The 11,298-nt window shown below is 45.0% G+C and overlaps 1 pseudogene; it reads right to left on the reverse strand.

Moving 5' to 3' along the window:
• The window catches only part of LOC135460136 (serine/threonine-protein kinase PAK 3-like), a 92,864-nt pseudogene extending 81,923 nt beyond the window's left edge, over window positions 1–10,941 (reverse strand).
• Window positions 10,942–11,298: the final 357 nt, after the last annotated feature.

Consider the following 11,298-nt stretch of genomic DNA (forward strand, 5'->3'; position numbering starts at 1 on the left):
CCATCTGTAAACACACTAAATACGCATGAGACTTTCTTTCCCAACTGGCTCAACAGTTTTTTAACCCTTCGATGGTCCTTTTCTCATGACAATTGTGAGGCAAAAACTGAAGGATTTCCGGATGGACTTCCACACGACTCCGTGACTCACGATTGTCTTGAGGAATCTTCATCAGCAGAGCTCTAGAGTATCTTCGAAACTCGTTGCACGTCGGTAGCATAACCCCGGAAAAGTAGGGATGACAGGAGAGAGGGGATAAAAGGGGAAGAGAAGGAAAAGAAAGAGAGAGGGAAAAGGAGAACCAATAAACATAAACATAATTAATATATTGATCATCATAACAATTTTACATGTAGTTATTTTTTATAACAATTTCAAAAATGATTAATTTTAACAATTTCAAAAAATATTAATCAATTAAAGCAATATGATTTGCTTAACAATTTCAAAATTATTAAAACAAATCACAAATAATCAAAGCAACAAACAAATCATAGTATAATCATTGTCTTTTAAAATTATTTTCAAAAAAAAGTAAAGTAACTTTATATAAATCATACTTATAATTAAAAAGTCATTCTAAAGCACATATGCTTGATTCATATTTGTTTCGTATCAAGTGTTTTGGGGACATCTATTGTATAGAGTACATCAGCTAAGCGGTGTGCATTGACTACAGTTGACAGTTTCTTAAGCTTTTTCATCATGTTCCAATTCAGAATGAATAGGGCTGCTGACAAGATAAAGCCAAGCATAACTATGATCAAAAGAACAACAATTGGATGGCACACACTGTTCAGGATACCTGTGGCAGTAGGTGACCACCCAAAGAGAGTGGTATCCCACCACCTATGCTCAGCATCCTGCTTTACCCTCTCCATAACCTGGTGTATTTGTTTGATGTTGTGATGAACAGTCACCAGAGTCTTCTGTCCGTTCTCCTTGATTTTCTCGAGGATGTCAACCAGGTCCTGATGGAGCAACAGTTGTCTCACGAGGGTGAGGTTCATTCCGATAGGAGTGGGCATCAGCTTCTGGACCAGTGTGTAGTTGATTGCAATAGGTGGTGGGAGGTAACTGGAGCTTCGTAAGATAAATCACATCCTACTATCTTAGTAAAGTTACAAGCACAAAAGTTTGAATGATTCTTAGTATCTACTATAACATTTTATATGAGCACAAAATCACAAATAATTCTAAAACATGCATATCTATTGCCTATGTATATAAGAACTGTTTCAGAAGCCTCATTAGGACAAATCTCAAAATGACAGATGTTTTGCTCTATGTCTAAACAAATACTTTGATCTATGATTGCATTGCCTTCACAGATGAGCCCTTGTTGTTCTCGGGCAATACAAGATTCCAAATTAATAGTTTGCTATTTCCTATAAATTTGACGGGCCTATTCCCTATGTTCAGAAAGATAGAGAATAGCTCCATCGTAATTCAGTTCTAATGCTTTAACAGGGAAAATCAAAAGTACTGAGGCATTGCCTATGGTTAATACAGAAACTGTGTCTGTATTTAAAATGGGGTCACAGGTCAAATTTCACTAGGTTCCACCAGGATCGGAATTCTCTTTCAAATTCAGTGGCACTGTCCCAAATTATTTTCCGAATTTCAGTGGGAAAAGTGCCTTCTTAACCTTCTCTTATAATTGAAGCAGAAATTGGCTGCATCCACAGTTGTGCCTGGATACAGCTGAGAGCCAAAGAAACTTTTTTGTGTAGCACAAAGTGCATCAATTATCAATTTGTGATCATTTACATTTATCTTCTCCCAGTTTGGTAATATGTTTGATAGCAGCCACTGGTGTGTTCACAAAAGCCAATAAGAATGACTGCAGTGGTTGCTGTAATTTGGTCAAATCTCTAATTTTGACAGCCAATATATTCAAGTTCAATTAATTTACATGTTATGTATAATATCATCTCCTGGTGTTACCGTAAAGGAAGGGAAAACATTATTTCTGTTGTCCATCACTAGTGTTATCATGGTTTATCAGGTCTTCATGTCCCTCGGAGTTCTTCTGAAAAAGTAAACACAACAGACTCTGCCACGAAGAGGCAGAAAAGGTTAGAATAATGGAATTGTCAGAGAGGTTTTGAACAGCAGTGGTACTTCCCCTACAGCAGCAGGGGCTTCACCAAAACAGGTTGTCCAGGGTAATGTGCTGGGTTCTTGAAATCATCTGGTCTCTGTAGCGAAGGAATTATGCTTGGAGCTGTTGGGCAAAAAGCAGTGATTTTGGAACACTCATTTACCTCCCATCTATGGTAAGAGGTGCAAGAAATCCATTTAATCTTTTCACCTTCTGCCCAATCCTGCACACTTTTGACAGTAAAGTGAGAAACATTATCAGATCCAACTTCCTGTGGTTTTAGGAAAATTCCAAACCATCCTTGCATTGCTTTAACAGTATTATCACCTGTAGTTCTTTTAAAAGCATCAGCCTGGAGCAACCCAAATATAAACATAGCATAGAACTTGGTTTTAATACAGACAAGAAAGCAATTCTGTCCCTCACTTTGGAAAATGCTCCAAACAGTTAAGAGTTCCCCAACCTGGGCATTGTCTTTTCCCTCTCTGTTAGCAGAAGCGGGGAGAGAGAGGAGGGGTTGCTTTAATCACAGACGCAGGTTTATTTTGGCTGCTACCCAAGCTCCCAGTTTCTTGGATTGCCCAGTTCTCCTCCACCTCCCTGGGAGCCAAGCCAACCACAAACACCCCTTCCCAGGTAGTGTACCTTTCCTCAGCATCTTTGAAACCATGGGAATAAAAACCAACAAGCTTTGTCAGACCCTCAGGACCCCACTGCCAAATGTGTGCTGAAGGCTGTGAGGAGGCAAATCCCCAATCCGCCTGAAAGGGGTCTGTAGGATGGATAGGGTCCAGTGCTTGATGAGCTGTCACTTCAAAAATCAGCAATTGCAATGTCTCCTTCTGAGAAGAAGTCCAATCCCATTTTATTCTTTTTCTCAACAAGTCATAAAGGGGAACAAAAGGGTCATTCTGGTTACTAAGAAGTTTATCTGGTCTTTCTATAGGAGACATAGCTACTATGGTTTTCTGAAGGAGAATTGCTGTAGGTTTAAGTGTTCCTGGAAGCCCTTGAGTTAAAGAGGTCAAAATTTCAGGCTTTACAGGTGATAGGATTGGAGATTCAAAACCAAGAATTAATTTCTTTTCATGGATTGTTTTCAGGCAGCCGGTTTTGTGAATGTTTTCCAGGAATTGGTCAGGGGTGCTGACCAAAGGGCCTCTCCTTTCCATGGGGTTAAGCCCCCCTGCCCAATTAGCTGTGTGCTGAGTTAGGGACCATGGTATGCGTCTGTCTGCTGTTGTTAGGAGCACCCCATGTCCCCAGCACTCACCGGCTTCTTGTTCTGACAAAAGAATCTGATCTCCCCCAGTGAGAGACACTTGACAAATGTGTTCTGTTTCAGATTTTTGAGGGAGAAGCCCGTACTGCTTTGCAAGTTTTGTAAATTCAGTAGCAGTGTACGGGATTTCTTTACTAGTTTTGTGCGGGTTAAGATCTTCATTATTGATAAAGTTGCATTCTGTTTTACTTAGAGGTTTTATGTTGTTACAGCAGTGTTTCCCGCAATTTTTCATCGGGGCTAATTCTTTTTGAGGGCAGTTTTGATTAATGTGAGGAGTTTCTTTCTCCTCTGCTTCCTTTGAGGAATCAGAGTTCTGTGAATCTTTAACATGTTCCTCTCTCAGGGCAGCCCGTAACAAGTTATTTACATTTCTTTCTTCATCCAATTGTTTTTGCAAAACTTCAACTAGGTTTTGAAGGGAGTCAATGATAGCATTTTCCTCACTTTTTCGCTTAAAGCAAGTTTCTATGGCTGCTGTTAGGCAGGCGCCCAAGACTGAACAGAGGATGATTTTATTTGATCCCAGTTTGAATTTTGTTTCATGTTGCAAAGAAAATATTCTATCAATAACATTTTCTAAGTTAAACCAATTGCAGCTTGCCCATTCTTCTCCCCCCGGAGAAGGTGTGGCGTTGTATTTAGCAAGCAGAGCATAAAATGCAGCTTTACCTTTTGCACTGAAGTTTTTAGTCATTTCTTGAGGGGACCAAAGCTACACCAGGGAGTTAACTTAAGTTACACAAATCACACAGCCTTTCCACTGTCCCCTTGCTTCCCTGGGTAGTTGAAGAGACAGAATCAGTCTGGGAGGCTCTGTAAGGTTGCTTCAAATTTGTCTCTTCCTTCCCAGACAGCACAGATACGCACTCACATGGACACACACACACAAATGTTTTCTTTGTGAGGGGACCAGAACCTAGAACAGGGAAAAAGCCACTCAGCCTTCGCTGGGCCACCCCTCGCTCCCTGTGTAGGTGAAGGGACAATATCTGTCTAAAAGGCACTGCTTAATTACTTCAAGTCTGCCCCTTCCCTTTTAGACAGTCCAGGTACACAAAATAAAAAATACAGCAGTAAAAAACAGTAACAGGTTCAAATTCAGCTCAAATACAACAGTAACAGGTTCAGATTCAACTCAAATACAACAACAACAAAAGTATCAATATCAATATTAGTAACAGCATCAATATCAGGATCAGGAGAAGTATCAGTGTCGGTGTCCGTGCCAGTAAGATCAGTAATAAAAGTGACAGTAACAGTTTCCCCTGTTTTGCACCTAAAAAACTTTTGTGTCAATTCCGGAGCCTGTGTGCTCAATCGAGCGTGAGATTTGGCTTTGCATATGCAGTCCGCAAGAGGTTACAGACTACACAAAACCTGCAAAATCTCACTGGCTATGGAATCCTGTCCGTGACGCCAATTATGTGAAGGTCCGCCCGAAGTGAACGGGTGACGAATAATTTTTGGGTGCAAAAATAACCAACAAAGGCACAGGGGTTTGCAGTAGCAAATCAACAAGATGGAATTTATTGATAATAACCACAGCTAAATATGCATTGGTTAGAGGATCCGGGGAAGAGAAGGATAGAATGAGGAAAAAGGAAGGAGAGAAGGTCAGGGAATGGAGTATAGCTACCAAGACGTGATGCCTTCGGGGTCCCACCGCCGATGCTCGCTGATACACGTCTTGGGGAGACTCTCGGAGAGGCAGTCGAACCGAACCCCAGATATACTGTTCTTGGTTGGGGGAAGGGTGGCCGCAATTATGTTTCCATGGAGGGGAAAAGTCCATTGTTTTCATGGCCGAATGCTCCCAGGTACGTCTGCTCTGGGCAGGTTCTTCCCCTTCCCTGAGTTGGGAGGGGGTACAGTCCCAGTCTCTGGAAGGAGGTGTCCAGGGGGGTGCCATGGGGGTGTCAATAGGGTGCCAGAGGGGTTCTTGGTTCTTTGATGAGGGGGTTCGCATTTCAGTTGGTCTGTCACGGTGGTTGAAGACAGGCAAGAGGGGTCTTCTCTTGGAGCGGGGGGAAAGCCACTCCAGAGCTCAGTCCAGCCAGGCCTGAAGTTTGGAAGAAAGTCCAGTTCCCTTGTTCAGAACAGGGCAGCATGCCCCTTCGAGTACAGCATGGCATGTTCTGCAGACACCATCTGTAAACACACTAAATACGCATGAGACTTTCTTTTCCAACTGGCTCAACAGTTTTTTAACCCTTCGATGGTCCTTTTCTCATGACAATTGTGAGGCAAAAACTGAAGGATTTCCGGATGGACTTCCACACTCCATGATCTTAAAGGTCTCTTCCACCTAGAAATTCGGTGATTCTGAGAAAAACAAGAGGTGAAAAAGGCAGCTGAGGGGGAAAAGAGCTAAAAATGCAGCCTAGGCCTACACGGCTCAATGCATGCATCTGAACTTCCACATACCTTTAACTAAAAACCTATGCATATTTCTAAATCTATATCTAAGTGCCCAAATGTAAGCATCTACATGTAAGCATCTAAATGTAACTCTATAAATATATAAATGTAAATCTCAAAATCTGGAAATGTAACTAATTCTGTCCCATCTATAACAATATAGATCAATTTAATTGTATGGATGTATATATATGCACATACAAACACACCTCTATAAATCTGTACTATATGGATATCGAAATAGAATTGTAGAAATCTATAAATCTATGTGTACGCTTAAGGATTCCGCCTTAAGTGTATGTGTGCCTGGCACACATACATCCTGTCTCCACTTAAGTGTGCCTGATGCTCACAGGCTCTCCCTCTGATCCTTCTTCCCACACAGGACAGCCCTCCTGGCAAGGCAGATCAGGTGGAAATCTGGGAAGCAAAGGGAACACTGGGTCAGTATTGGCCTCTGTGCATGATTTGTCCCTTTGGAAGTAACTGTCCTTCTATCAAAGACAGTAAAAGATGGCTGGAAAGGCAGACTCTTACTTGATAATTTGAAGCCTGTTCTTCAAATAGCCAGACTCCTTCCAAGTGTTCAAAACTGGAAGTTTTCAAAGTGTTCACCTCCCAAGTGTTCAAAACTTCTTAAGTTTTGAAGTATCCCAATAAACTCAAAGCCCTCTCGGTGCAAAGGGCCCCCATGACAGGTTGAAACACAGACAGTGCCAGCTGCCACAAAGAAGCCCAGCCTACTTCTTTCTCTGTGCTGACAGAGAGACCTCAGTCCTCACTGAAATGGCTGAAGCTGAAGGTGCTGGGAGCTGAGTTATGAACTAGCACCGTTCCCTGCCATCTACAGTATGCCCTCTGCAGTGAGCCACAGCTCCTCCAAAACAGCCACCAGCTCTGGGATGAACAGCTATGTGGCAAATAACCAGGTAATATTGGCTTTGGCATTTATGTATTAGCTTATGCATGTTGTTAGTGATTATGAGTATTTAGAAATAACATTACTTATAACTTTTTTTAGCTGCTTGTAAAACTAATAGAATCTATCAGCTTAAGTGTGCACTCTGCTACTCATAGGAACAGTAGTGTAATGAATGAATCTATGGATCACTTATGGAAAACAATCGTGTGATGAGTGTATTGTGTTACAGACCCTAGCAAATAATAAGGGTGCAAAAAAGGCTTGCATGTAACTAAAAACAGTGTAAGGCCATCCACTGACCAACCTGTCCAAGTGATAAGAAAACCCTGACACCAACCAGAGCACCAGAGGACAATTAGAGAATACCATGTTAAATTTAAAGAGGACATACTAAACCCTTATCAGAGGATGTGAAACAGCAGGAAGGAGACACAAGAAGAAATAAAATACATTGACCTGATGCACAGGACGTCATGAAGTAAGCCTGAGTGAGTGTGAAGAAGTCAAACAAAGGAGTTCTCAAAACATCAGAAAATTCCCAAGAATGCTTGAATTCATGAAACACATGAATATGCTTGCATCTCAGCAATGTAACACCATAAAGATAACACTGTAGCTAAACACCAGGTGTTGTTTGGCTGTTGGCAGGAGCACCACAGTGCTACAAATATTATCCTTTTTTATCCTATTGATATTACAATTTTAAAAGTTCTAAGCAGTGAATTCTGTTTTTCAAAGCTGTGAAGGAAAGAGCTCCCTAACATGACTGCAGGCAGCACCAGCTTTCCTCAAGAATGCAGACCCAAAGTGACCTATCTCTCCTTTAATTCTCCCTAATTTTAAGGGTTAATTTCAGTTTTTCCTTGAGGTACTGGATTTGTGAGTAATGATTTCCTTGGCCTCAGAGCTTCTGCTGCTTGTATTTTTAATGTATCTCACTACACCTATCAGCACAGTGGCACTACATTGATTTAATTCTTGGAGACAAAAAGCTCAGATTTCTACACTGACCTTTTGCTGGGCTTTTCCTCTCTTGCTTCAAGAGTCACTCAGGGTTGCCTCCAGAGCACTGACATCCTGCAGCAAACTTATCCACGGACATCAGCACAAAACTGGGACACCTGGCTTGGTGACACAACTGCCACAAGGTCAGGTTTATTCCCTGCTCTCTTGCCCCAGCACAGGACTCAGTGTCAGAGCCTCTGCAGAAGCGTGGAGGGCAGGGCTCAGGCAGGTTGTGCCCGTGCAGGATTTGAACTCAAGGCACCAGAAAGCACCAAGCCTGCAGACAGGAACTCAAACCCTTCTCATTTCCCTCACTGCCAGAGGCAGGCTCAGAGCAGCCATCTCACCCCTCTCTAAACCAGTGGGGGCTCTGTCCTTACCAAACTCCTCGGGCTCCTGGGAATTGTTCCTGCGGCTCCCGGTGCCAGGCAAAGCTCCCTCTGCTGCAGCTCTGTCCACAGGCTCCCCTCCTGAAGACTCAAGGGCAACAGTAATATTCCCCTTGAAAGAGAAAGGAAGAAACCTTCTCACCACTGACACAAGACACCTGGTCCAACAACTCCATGGCTCACAGTTCATAGTCTCTTGTTCCTAACAAGAACTCTGGGCCGCAAAGGCCTTCAACAGTCAAAAAGATTTGACTTCTCAAACAGAGCCCACAAGCTGTCAAAGCTGACAGTGTTGAACATGGGGGTGACACTGAACACATGGAATGGCTGCTAAGGAAGGAGTCCTGCCAGCTCCTGGCACAGGGATGTGCTCCTTCCTCCACAGCCCTGAGCACAGCAGTCTCATCCAGGCTGCAGCTTGGCATGGACAGCATGGGAACACACATCTCTTCCCACAGAGATGCCCAAGAGCAAGGGGAATGAGCTCTGCAACATGGACAGCAAGACTGGCCAGTTTGCCCAGCTGAGGATTTCCCCGATGGAAACTGGACTGCAGGCAGCAGCTTACTGAGAGGACAAGAAAGCTGCAGCTGCAGCCCAGCCCCAGCCACGGCTCTGGGAGCGCCCGCACGCACGGCAGGGCTCACACAGCAGCAGCAGCTGCAGCCCAGCCCTTGCTTTGCCTTGGCCTTCCCACTCAACAGAGGCACAGCCCACATCTGCTGCTGCAACAGAGGCACCTCTGCCATGCCCCTCCCTGCACGGGACACTGGGCCTTCAGTGCCACTTCTCCAAACACTCTTCTTTCCCATCAAACAAAGCCTTTTAGAACCTACAAAGCTTCCACTTCCTCACCACAAATGCTCCTGCATCAGGGGTTCTTCCCAGGAAAAGGAGCACCCAAACTTGGCCAACACAGGCTCACGCCTTTTCATTCTTAATCATGGATGACAATTTCATTCCCTCTTCTTTAGGAAGTCATGCTTTACCAAGCAAATCCTTCCTTGTCCATTCACAGCTGAACTCAAGAAGCTTTGCCTTCTCAACCATGCAACAACATTCACAAGTTCTCAGTCCAGCCCCTTTCTTCCCTGCCCAATGCAGTTCCTGAGCAGAGGGAGAAAACATCCCCTCCAGTGTCTCAAGCACCATGTCCAGATCCGGCGGTGGCAATTCCTCTTTCCCAGGAGTATTCCACAGCCAGCTGTGGCTATTCATGCTGCAGAACCTGCACTGCCAGCTGGAGTGCTGGGGGCTGAAGTTTCTGTGGTGGCTGCAAGAATCCAAACACATTGGTCAGGCTCCACAATGTGTCTTTGGGATGCAGAGCTCTAGTGCTGCCTTGGATCAAACATCACAGGAAGCACACAGCAACCTCAATTCCAGAAATGTATTCAGACTTCCCAGGGGATTGAAGGAGTGAATTCTTCCTCTTCAAAATATTTATCCGAATTGACATGTACATAGATTAAAGCATGGACTGGAAATCTGATACAAATACACACACACACAAACCCCTTATAATCACAGTCTTTTGCATCTTCCCAGCAGTTTTGGGATTTGGCTACATTTGGGTTCTCATCACAAAAAACCGCAGAAAGTGGATTCAGCCAGGAAGAGCCCAGATCTGCAGACACACACACTGAAATTAAACTGTGAGTTTTTCCTAAAACCATCCTTGTGGGCGAGGCTGTATTCTGCAGCTCCAACTGTTCTGGGACACACAGAGCTCATTTCAATGACACAGCTTGATTTGCAGGGCAGACAGTCTTAAATATCTGCAATGTCCTATTAGAGTCCTAGTTTGGCTTTATTCAGAAAAAGAGGAGAGTGCACCTAACACTGACCACTTGTTAGGCAATATCTTTCACCTTGCCGGCGCAGCTGCCTTGCCCAAGGACAGCCCCTGTGCCAGCCGGGGCAGCTGCGCTGAGCAGCCCCAGCACAGGCAGGGCCCACTCCTGCCCCGCTGGGCAGCGCCCACGGCCACAGCCCATGCCACCCGCAGCTCCCAGCCTGTCTCTCTGGCTCTGGGTGGCTGCTTGCTCATTGTGGAGCTGCTGGAAGCGGCTGTGACCTTCCTGCCCTGCTGCTGCCTGTTGGCCGCGCTCCAGCGCTTGGTGTGGGACAAGGAAGTTGGAGCAGTCGTGGCCATGCTGTAGTGGAGCCAGGCCCCAGCATTGCCCAGCACAGCTGAGCCAAGCCAGCCTGGCACCCTGTGGAAGCTGTAGCGGTGGAGCTGGAGAACGAAGCTGCAGAACTGTGTGGCTTGGAAGGAGTACAGAGTCACCCAGCAGGCATCACGCAGGCTGAACAGTGCCCGGTGGAAGAGGGAGAGGTCAGTGAGCAGCCCCTGGGCCCGGCTGTCCCAGCACACGGAGCGGACACGGGGGCTGTTCACCAGGTGCCTGGTATGGCAGAGCAGGGCAGTGGAAGCCCTTGGTGAGGGCACTGGGAGCAGTGACAGGCTCTGTCCCCACGCTGCATGCCATGCCTGGGTCACCATCAGTGACTGAGAGGAAGGACACTGCTCTGTCTTGGCTGGGGAAAAGATTAAAAGGGGGGAGGTTAGAAAATATTCATTTGGTTCCCTTTTCAGCCAACTAGGTCTTTTTATCTTATCATGTCTGCATCTCTTTGGCAGAGTTGGCACATTTCTTGTGATTTGGAGTCAGCTACAGTAGCAGAAAAGGGCAGGAAGTTTTTCACCCTTCATATCAAAGCTAAAGTGCTGCCCCATTGAGGGATGTTGCTTTATTCAAGAGATTTTTGGCCTAGAATTATGGGAAACTCACGCTGGTGTCTTCCCAAACAGCATTGCCCTTTTCTTTTCTCAGGAATCACCACTTCTTCTTCTTCTTCCCTGCATCTGGAGAGAGTTCCCATGCAAATGCCTCCTGCAGCCAACTCTTGTCACTGTAGACTGACAAGGGAGATCTTGCAGTGGAGAGAGACTGCCTAGAGCTGCTGTGGAGAGGTGAAGGGGGAAGCTTTGTCCCTTGGTCTTGAAGTCTTGTTGGGAGCTGCTTGTGGTCTGAGGGATGGACACCAGTGATGTTTATCCAGCCTTGAGGGTTCATTCCTGAGCTTCCTGACACACCACAGAGACTTTGAGGTCGTTGTATTGGCAAACAAATTTCAGTCTGGGGACTTTTTGAAATGCTTCAAGTATTCT

The sequence above is a fragment of the Zonotrichia leucophrys genome, chromosome Z (genome assembly GCF_028769735.1).
Source record: "Zonotrichia leucophrys gambelii isolate GWCS_2022_RI chromosome Z, RI_Zleu_2.0, whole genome shotgun sequence".
Classification (NCBI taxonomy): Eukaryota; Metazoa; Chordata; class Aves; order Passeriformes; family Passerellidae; genus Zonotrichia; species Zonotrichia leucophrys.